Source organism: Salmo trutta, chromosome 31 (assembly GCF_901001165.1).
Source record: "Salmo trutta chromosome 31, fSalTru1.1, whole genome shotgun sequence".
NCBI lineage: Eukaryota > Metazoa > Chordata > Actinopteri > Salmoniformes > Salmonidae > Salmo > Salmo trutta.
Window position 1 is genome coordinate 29,337,818 of NC_042987.1, and position 10,938 is coordinate 29,348,755.

Genomic DNA, 10,938 nt, shown 5'->3' on the forward strand with positions numbered 1-10,938 from the left:
TCTTTCTCCCCTCTCTCTCCAGATGAAATCTTGCGTCTTGTGACGGCCGGCCGCCCAACAACCTGCCCACTTGACCCTATCCCCTCCTCTCTTCTCCAGACCATTTCCGGAGACCTTTTCCCCTACCTCACCTCGCTCATCAACTCATCCTTGACCGCTGGCTACGTCCCTTCCGTCTTCAAGAGAGCGAGAGTTGCACCCCTTTTGAAAAAACCTACACTCGATCCCTCCCATGTCAACAACTACAGACCAGTATCCCTTCTTTCTTTTCTCTCCAAAACTCTTGAACGTGCCGTCCTTGGCCAGCTCTCCTGCTATCTCTCTCAGAATGACCTTCTTGATCCTAATCAGTCAGGTTTCAAGACTGGGCATTCAACTGAGACTGCTCTTCTCTGTGTCACGGAGGCTCTCCGCACTGCTAAAGCTAACTCTCTCTCCTCTGCTCTCATCCTTCTAGACCTATCTGCTGCCTTTGATACTGTGAACCATCAGATGCTCCTCTCCACCCTCTCCGAGTTGGGCATCTCCGGCGCGGCCCACGCTTGGATTGCGTCCTACCTGACAGGTCGCTCCTACCAGGTGGCGTGGCGAGAATCTGTCTCCGCACCACGCGCTCTCACCACTGGTGTCTCCCAGGGCTCTGTTCTAGGCCCTCTCCTATTCTCGCTATACACCAAGTCACTTGGCTCTGTCATATCCTCACATGGTCTCTCCTATCATTGCTATGCAGACGACACACAATTAATCTTCTCCTTTCCCCCTTCTGATAACCAGGCGGCGAATCGCATCTCTGCATGTCTGGCAGACATATCAGTGTGGATGACGGATCACCACCTCAAGCTGAACCTCGGCAAGACAGAGCTGCTCTTCCTCCCGGGGAAGGACTGCCCGTTCCATGATCTCGCCATCACAGTTGACAACTCCCTTGTGTCCTCCTCCCAGAGTGCTAAGAACCTTGGCGTGATCCTGGACAACACCCTGTCGTTCTCCACTAACATCAAGGCGGTGACCCAATCCTGTAGGTTCATGCTCTACAACATTCGCAGAGTACGACCCTGCCTCACACAGGAAGCGACGCAGGTCCTAATCCAGGCACTTGTCATCTCCCGTCTGGATTACTGCAACTCGCTGTTGGCTGGGCTCCCTGCCTGTGCCATTAAACCCCTACAACTCATCCAGAACGCCGCAGCCCGTCTGGTGTTCAACCTTCCCAAGTTCTCTCACGTCACCCCGCTCCTCCGCTCTCTCCACTGGCTTCCAGTTGAAGCTCGCATCCGCTACAAGACCATGGTGCTTGCCTACGGAGCTGTGAGGGGAACGGCACCTCCATACCTTCAGGCTCTGATCAGGCCCTACACCCAAACAAGGGCACTGCATTCATCCACCTCTGGCCTGCTGGCCCCCCTACCTCTGAGGAAGCACGGTTCCCGCTCAGCCCAGTCCAAACTGTTCGCTGCTCTGGCACCCCAATGGTGGAACAAGCTCCCTCACGACGCCAGGACAGCGGAGTCAATCACCACCTTCCGGAGACACCTGAAACCCCACCTCTTTAAGGAATACCTGGGATAGGATAAAGTAATCCTTCTAACCCCCCCCCCTTAAAATATTTTGATGCACTATTGTAAAGTGGTTGTTCCACTGGATATCATAAGGTGAATGCACCAATTTGTAAGTCACTCTGGATAAGAGCGTCTGCTAAATGACTTAAATGTAAATATAAATGAACTGTTGAGTGTGAAAAACCGAGAAGCGTTGCAGTTCTTGAAACAAACCGGTGTGCTTGCCACCTACTACCATTCTCCGTTCAAAGACAATTACATATTTTGTCTTGCCCATTCACCCTCTGAATGACACACATACATAATCCACGTCTCAATTGTCTCATGGCTTTAAAAATCTCATTAACGTGTCTCCTCCCCTTCATCTACAATGATTGAAGTGGATTTAACAAGTTACATCAATAAGGGACCATAACTTTCACCTGGATTCACCTGGTCAGACTGTCATGCAATGAGCAGGTGTTCTTAATGTTTTGTATACTCAGTGTATAACCCCGTTTCATGATTTATGAATGACAAAGGGATATAGGGATCGACTTTATTCAGTCAGTTCGACACCTTTTATAAACTAGTCAACACTTGCTGTTCAGTTGTCAATCAACACACAGTAAATATCTTAGGCCTACTTGGCGCCACGACTCTGCGTAGCTGGCTATGTGATAAATGATTGTGTCAGAAAACAATAATTAGGCTATTGGATTTAGACTCATCGTTACTACTTACATTACATAGGACGTGCAAATTCACGAGCATCTTGCTCTTTCTCCCTCCACCGTGTAAATAAACTGCAACCAGAGATCTGTATATAATGACAATATGCTTATGTCTCCGCCTAAACAATGGGAGTCGTTGTCCCAAAGGTGGGAAGGCAGTTTAGGTACAACATAAACCCATAGAAACGCATTAGGCTTATTTTGGACAGATTTTGGCGAGAGTGAAACCTCTCACTTTGCCTCTTCCTCTCTGCTGCGTTTCCCTGTCATCGCTCGCTTTGTAAAAGATCACTAGAAGATGCATATCGTTCAATCTACCGGGAGAGGGCTCAACGGACTAGCGAATTGAAACTTTTAAATGAAAAGTAGCCTAGTTAATATGAAGTGGAAAATGTAGCTGCCTGAAAATAAGTGAGTAACCGGCTGATTAGCCAACAACTGGCGCTAATGGGAAACACTGTGAACAACAAGCTAGCTTCATCTGGCTAGTGTGGCTTGACTGGACCGGGTCCGACTATCATCAACCAAATACAAAAGCAGTTTTAAAAATGAGGGGTATTTTAGATGATGACACCTCGTTACATAATTAGCTAGCTAACTATAGCTACTGAAACAGATGATATCGTTTTGCCATCTTTTTGGGGGAGAACATTGTTTGCATCTATCAGCTAGCTAGCTTTATTTCTGACTAGCATTGTCCCAGAGCTTGCAGCGGCAGGTGCGCAAGACAAAACTTTAACAGCATCATAGCATAGGTATCGGTGAATTGCTGTGACATATGAAATAGGAGTGATAGTGTAATCAATGTGTAATAACTACGTACAAAATTATTGAACATGTTAAATTATTATGTGCGATCATATTCAGGTCCTGATTGGTCAACAAACTTATTTGACGCGTCAAATAGTGTTATTTGACATGTATCTTTTTTGACACGCAAAGACCCAAATTATGTTCCATAGAAAAGTACTACTGCTATCTTGTTTCAAAACTATGAATCTTGGAAAGTATTATTGGCTGCTCCAACTATATTCACAAGTATAAAAACCTCACCATATGCAGTACTGTATGCTACTGAAAATGGCTTGAAATGAGTTGGTATGAACAGTCTATTTATATGTATTGGTAATGTAATTAAATGTACTTCTACTTACGACAGACTTTGAGATGTGTTCATGTCATTTGTCCCCGTGGAATGAAATCAGTCCGCGATATACCTAGCCATGTGTTAAAAAAGCAACCGTCTTCACACGAGAGAACAGATTGGCAATCTTGTCACAATGTCAAAGGTCTCCCTCCTGTGATTTCCAATGACTGCTAAATAAATCTCAAGCTCTAATTGCAAACACCCTTATGATTCAATGCTTAAAGTACTCCGATACTGCCTGGGGACTCCACATAAGCATTATTTTCAACAAATGAAACATCTTTTTTTTACAGCGTGTAGCCAATCTTGGCGTTCCCCTACAGAAAAATGAATCCCTCCGAGAGGGAGAGGCTGAATGGTGACTATAAAACTAATTTGTTCCCCCAATAATTAGGAATGACTAAGAACACCCCCCCAACCCCTCCATCACCACTCCTGTTATTGCGATGGTGACGTTTCCATGGCGACCCCTTCCCCTCTTCTCATTTCCTCCTCCTTTCACCTGAACGCCTCACAGAGTGCCCAGTGTTCGCTTAGAGTCATGTGCTTGATATCGTCAAAGTTGTTCTCCAACTTCCTACGGCTCTGGAGAAAGAGAGGGGTGAGTGCGAGAGAGAGAAAGAGAGAGGAGAGGAAAAGAGAGAGAGAGATAGAGAGATATTAAATACTGTAGATGACGAGTCCATCCCAAGAAACAGAGGCAGAAGAAATACTATAAAATCTGCACGCATTGCGTACTTCTTCATTATAATGTACCATAGCAATGGAATGCGGTTTTATATATGACCTTTTAGGATGAGTACACCACTGAGTAATGCACTATAGCCAAAGATACAGGCCTCTTATAAATTCTTGTTTCAAATAAGGATGATTAATTGGAGCTATTTAACATAGTAACGCGACACGGTTTACATTATCTGAAGGGAATCTATAGGGATCCGTTTTATTCCGTCGACAAAGTTCACCATAAGCTGTTTCCTTTATTTAATAACCTAATACAGTTCAGGCCTATACACTGTTCACTGACTTAATCCTCTTAATGATGCACAATGGGAGAGTAAATACAGCCAGCACAGTAGGCCCATTTTAGATTAAAGAGCAGGGAGGTATTTGGGAAGGCAGTGGAGAGTGGAGGGGAGTTGGATACGGAGTGGGTTGGGAGACATTTAAAGCTAATGCATATATAATTTTAATTCACCTGCCTCCACCATCAAACACACCTTGAGGCACTCTGATAATTGATATGTGCTTTTAAATGCCGATATAAAAAAATCCCTACCTCACATTTGGTATGTAATAAATTGAGCTTCAAATGTAAACCTGCCTTCACCTAAAGTCCATTCTTGTGGGAAGCTGCTATAGACCACCAAGTGCTAACAATTAGTATCTGGATAATGTGTGATATGCTTGATAATGTGCATTCGGAAAGTACTTTTTCCCTTTTTGTTACGTTACAGCCTTGTTCTAAAATGTATTAAATCGTTTTTTTCCCTCATCAATCTACACACAATAACCCATAATGAGAAATCAAAAACAGGTTTGTAGACATTTTTGCAAATGTATTACAAAAAAATATATATCTTATTTACATAAGTATTCAGACCATTTACTCTGAATACTTATGCTGCCAAAGATGTTGAAGCACCTCATGTCTTCTTGCATATAAGGCTACAAGCGAGGGCACACCTGTATTTGGGAAGTTTCTCCCATTCTTCTCTGTAGATCCTCTCAAGCTCTGTCAGGTTGGATGGGGAGTGTCGCTGCACAGCTATTTTCAGGTCTCTCCAGAAATGTTTGATCGGGTTCAAGTCTCAGCTCTGACTGGGCCACTCAAGGACATTCAGAGACTTGTTCCGAAGCCACTCCTGCATTGTCTTGGCTGTGTGCTTAGGGTCTTGTCTTATTGGAAGGTGAACCTTCGCCCCAGTCTCAGGTCCTGAGCACTCTGGAGCAGGTTTTCATCAAAGATCTCTCTGTACTTTGCTCCATTCATCTTTCCCTCGATCCTGACTAGTCTCCCAGTCCCTGCCGCTGAAAAACATCCCCACAGCATGATGCTGCCACCACCATGTTTCACTGTAGGGATGGTGCCAGGTTACCTCCAGACAGGATGCCTGGCATTCAGGCCAAAAAGTTCAATCTAGGTTTTATCAGACCAGAGAATCTTGTTTCTCATGGTCCGAGAGTCCTTTAGATGCCTTTTGGCAAACTCCAAGTGGGCTAACATGTGCCTTTTACATAGGAGTTTCTTCCGCCTGGCCACTCTACCATAAAGGCCTGATTGGTGGAGTACTGCAGAGATGGTTGGCCTTCTGGAAGAAGGAATAAGAAGAACTCTGGAGGTCTGTCAGAGTGACCATCAGGCAGTGGTGGAAAAAGTACCCAACTGTCATACTTGAGTAAAAGATAGAAAATGACTCAAGTAAAAGTGAAAATCACCCAGCACACTTCAACACTCAGACATAATTTACAAACTAAGCATTTGTGTTTAGTGAGTCTGCCAAATCAGAGGCATTAGGGATGACCAGGAATGTTCTCTTGATAAGTGTGTGAATTAGACAATTTTCCTTTTCTGCTCAGCATTCAAAATGCAACTAGTACTTTTGGGTGTCAAGGAAAATGTAAGGAGTAAAAGGTACAATATTTTCTTTAGGAATGTAGTGAAGTAAAAGTAAAAGTTGTCAACAATATAAGTAGTAAAGTAAAGTACAGATACCCCAAAAAACGACTTAAGTAGTACTTTAAAGTATTTTTAATGAAGTACTTTCCACCACTGCCATCGGGTTCTTGGTCACCTCCCTGACCAAGGCCCTTCTCCCCCGATTGCTTAGTTTGGCCAGCGGCCAAATTAATACAAAATGAAAAATGAAAATCTGAAATGTCTTGAGTCCATAAGTATTCAACCCCTTTGTTATGGCAAGCCTAAATACGTTCAGGAGTAAAAAGTATTTTAGAAAGTCTCCTAATAAGTTGCATGTGCTCAATCTGTGTGCAATAATAGTGTCCAACATGATTTTTGAATAACTACCTCATCTTTACACTCCACACATACAATTATCTGTAAGGTCCCTCAGTCGATCAGTAAATTTCAAGAGGTTTTTCAATGCCTTGCAAAGAAGGGCACCTATTGGAAGATGGGTAAAAAAAAAGCAGACACTGAATATCCTTTTCAGCCTGGTGAAGTTATCAATTACAATTTGGATGGTGTATCAATACACCCAGTCACTACGAAGATACAGGTGTCCTTCCTAACTCAGTTGCTGGAGAGGAAGGAAACCGCTCAGGGATTGTACCATGAGGCCAATGGTGACTTAAAAACAGTTAAAGCGTTTAATGGCTGTGATAGGAGAAAACTGAGGATGGATCAACAACATTGTAGTTAGTCCACAGTAGTAACCTAACTGACAGATTGACAAGAAGGAAGCCTGTACACAATAAAAATCTTCTCAAACATGCATCTTGTTTACAAGGCACTAAAGTAATACTGAAAAAAAAATTGCCAAAGCAATTCACTTTTGTGTTTGGGGCAAATCCAATACAACTCATTACTGAGTACCGCTCTCCATATGTTGAAGCTGAGCAGTGGCTACATCATGTTATGGCTATGCTTGTAATCGTTTAGGACTGGGGAGTTTTTCAGGATAAAAATAACGTTATGGAGATAAGCATAGGCAAAATTCTAGAGGAAAACTTTCAGTTCTGCTTTCCATCAGACAGCTAGAGATGAATTCACCTTTCAGCAAAACAATAACCTAAAACACAAAACCAAATGCTTACCAAGCAGATCGTGAATGTTTCTGAGTGGCCGTGTTACAGTTTTGACTTAAATCTACTTGACAATCTATGGCAAGACCTGAAAAGGGTTGTCTAGCAATGACCAACAACCAATTTGACAGAGCTTGAACATTTTTGAAAAGAAAATTCGGCAAATGTTGCACAATCCAGGTGTGGAAAGCGCTTAGAGACTTACGCTGCCAAAGATGCTTCTACAAAGTATTGACTCAGGGGTGTGAATACTTATATAAATTAAATATTACTGTATTTAATTTTCAATAAATTATGAAGTACATATAAAGTGGGTAAAACAGTATGCAAACATTATTAAAGAGATCAGTGTTCAATGACTCTATGTACATAGGGCAGCAGTCTCTAAGGTGTAGGGTAGAGTAGCCAGCTAGCGATACTGTCTGAGGTTCAGGGCAGGGTACTGGGCGGAGGCCGGCTAGTGGTGACTGTTTAACAGTCTGATGGCCTGGAGATTGAAGCTGTTTATGAGTCTCTCGGTCCCAGCTTTGATGCACCTTTACTGTCCGCCTTCTGGATGATAGCGGGTGAACAGGTCGTGGCTTGGGTGGCTGGGGTCCTTGATGAACTTCTTGGCCTTCCTGTGACACCGGGTTCTGTAGATGTCCTGGAGGGCAGGCAGTGTGCACCCGCTTATGTGTTGGGCCGACCACAACACCCTCCGCAGAGCCCTGCAGTTGTGGATGGTGCATTTGCCGTACCAGACTGTGATACAGCCTCACAGGATGCTTGCAATGATGCCTCTGTAGAAGTTTGTGAGGTTCCTGAGGTTGAAGAGGCGCTGTTGCGCCTTATACACCACAGTCAGTGTGAAGGGACCATTTCAGGTCGTCAGTGATATGCACAGGGAGGAACTTTAAGCTTTTGACCTTCTCCACTGCTGCCCCGTCGATGTGGGTGGGGGCGTGCTCTCACTGCTGTCTCCTGTAGTCCACGATCAGCTCCTTTGTGTTTTTGCCGTTAAGAGAAAGGATATTCGCCTTGCACCACTCCACCAAGGCACTCACCTCCTACCTGTATGCTGTCTCATCATTGTTGGTTATCAGGCCTACCCATGTTGTGTCGTCTGGAAGCTTGATGATTGAGTTGGAGACATGCGTGGCCACGCAGTCATCGGTGAACAGGGAGTACAAAAGGGGGCTGAGCATGCACCCCTGTGGGGCCTCCATGTTGAGGATCAGTGTGGTGGAGATGTTGCTGCCTACCTTCACCACTTGGGTTCAGCCCGTTAGGAAGTCCAGGACCCAGCTGCACAGGGAGGGGTTCAGACCCAGGGCCCTGAGCTTAGTGATGAGCTTGGAGGGTACTATGGTGTTGAAGGGTGAGCTGTCGTTGATGAACAGCATTCTTACAGGTAGGTATTCCTCATATCCAGGTGGGATAGGGCAGTGTGCATTGCAATGGCGATTGCATTGTCCGTGGATCTGTTGGGGCTGAATGCAACCTGTAGTGGGTCTAGGGTGTCAGGTAAGATGGAGGTGATATGGTCCTTATCTAGCCTCTCAAAGCACTTCATGATGACAGAAGTGAGTGCTATGTAGTGATAGTCATTTAGTTCAGTTACCTTCGCTTTCTTGGGTACAAAAACAATAGTGGACATCTCGAAGCAAGTGGGGACAACAAACTGGGACAGTGAGAGATTGAATCTGTCCGTAAACACTCCAGCCAGCTGGTCTGCGTATGCTCTGGGTACTCAGCTTGGGATGCTGTCTGGGCCGGCAGCCTTGCGAGGGTTACCATTAAAGGCTGCATTAACAGTACTTAAATTGTGCTGATTATATTAAAAGCGGGCATGTTTGTGCTTTAGGATGAACTAATAATAACGTGTATGGAAAAATCAACACAAAAACCCTCCATGTGTTCCTGTTCTGGCAGATCGCTGCTCTCGCTCCCTCATTCCCTTCCCTCAGGGTACTCAGATTAGTCTACATATTGTAATCAGCTGTATTTGTCTCCTCCTAACATGAATTGTTAAGGGGATAGGATGTCTATCATCCAGCCTCCATCTCCCTAGGTACAATGAGGGGGGCAGGGGGGTGATAATACTTATCCTGGGGGGTCCTGCTATTGCTAAGCTATATTACAGCAGGTGGAGAGCTTCTTCTTCCTCTTCCCATGTGCATTACACTTCCTCCCCCATCAACCTTTCCCTCTGACCTCTTAGACAGCACAATGAGTACACTGCGAGTCAGCCTTATTAGACGAAGCCCTTACAAAACCAACACCTCAATGACATTTCAGCCGGGGTTACGAAGAGGCACAAGCTTTCATTAAGAAACCTTGCCAATGCCAATTTAGGGTGTTGAGAGGGAAGCACAGTGGACAGTTGAAAAGTCCTTTATGATTTAGGACCTGCATCTGGAAAGTCTTCCGACATGTTAGCCAAGCTCATTTGCGCTATACAATGCAACATAATTACAATTCCAATTACAACCGCCCGCCACGGTCGCCACAGGGATAACCATTGACATTTTCACTCGAAATTAGTAGTTGCATTTATATTCTGCAAAGGATTTGTCTAATCCAACATCTAGGGACTCTATTATTATTAATTAGACAAAATGCTTAGTGTTGGGAATTGCCGACATAATTTAAGCAGCTTATTAATATGCAGTCTCTGGTAACAAGATTTTTTTGTATAGTAGAACACTCGCCACATGGTGCGGTGGGACGGGGGGCATTAAAAATGTGCATTTGAATATGGTTAGAAGCCTCTGAAGCTGGATCTATGAGTTGATAACCAGAGGAAATGTGCAATATTAAACACATTTAGGGCAGCATCTGCTGGGCCTGGTCTTTCTGATTCATGTCCCATTGAAACTGATACTGTTGATCGGCACTCCAAAAGGTTTCAATGAGGAACGGAAAGGGAATTGTGACATTTTGAATGATTGTGATATAAACGTAACTACAGCATCGGATCAGGTTTTTTTTCTCACTAAGTGACCTCTCCGGGGAAAACTCAGGGCCCTAGTTATTTTACCTGGGTCTAGAGTTTTCCTGGTGTTGTCATTGGGTCAGGAAAAACGGGGAAGAGGGTACACATGACGGACTTCCATCACAGCTCTTCTCTGGGTTTCTATTCCAGCGTTTCTTCTCGTTCTTCTTCGCGGCCGTCAAGTGGATGGCAGCGTGGGTCTGCACCCTCGGGTTCAGGGACAGGATACTGTGTGGCACTGTCATGCTGGCTCCCGCTCTTCGGGCGCCAGGCTGCCCTGCATTACACACTCCTGCCACCATCATTTACGCGCCCCTGCCTTCCCTCGTCACGCGCTTCAACGATATTGGACTCACCTGGACTCACTCAATCACCTGTTTATTACCTCCCCTATATTTCTCAGTTCCCCAGCTCTGTTCCCCGCTGCTGCATTGTTTGTCATATGTGCGTGTTACCTGTGCGCTGACGCTGTTCCTGTCTTGTTCTATGTCTGTTCCCGAATAAATGTCTGACGGAATTTTGATGTGTTTTAATATAGCATATGTTTTTCTTAAGGCTACATGTTTATGGAGAGAAAAATATATTTCTACACTCTGCAAATAATCATAAAGTCAATAATTGTATAAATGTTCACAGTGAAATTAAATGTGTAACTCTAATGAGAGAAAATGTCTAATTGTGGCAAAACACCATCGGATTGTGACAACAACCTATGTTAATCACACAACACATTAATGTAATTCCTTTTTTATGACTAACATCAAGAAATAAAGTACC

The 10,938-nt window shown here is 44.3% G+C and overlaps 1 pseudogene; it reads right to left on the minus strand.

Moving 5' to 3' along the window:
* The window catches only part of LOC115169198 (dihydropyrimidine dehydrogenase [NADP(+)]-like), a 162,314-nt pseudogene extending 151,848 nt beyond the window's left edge, over window positions 1-10,466 (minus strand).
* Window positions 10,467-10,938: the final 472 nt, after the last annotated feature.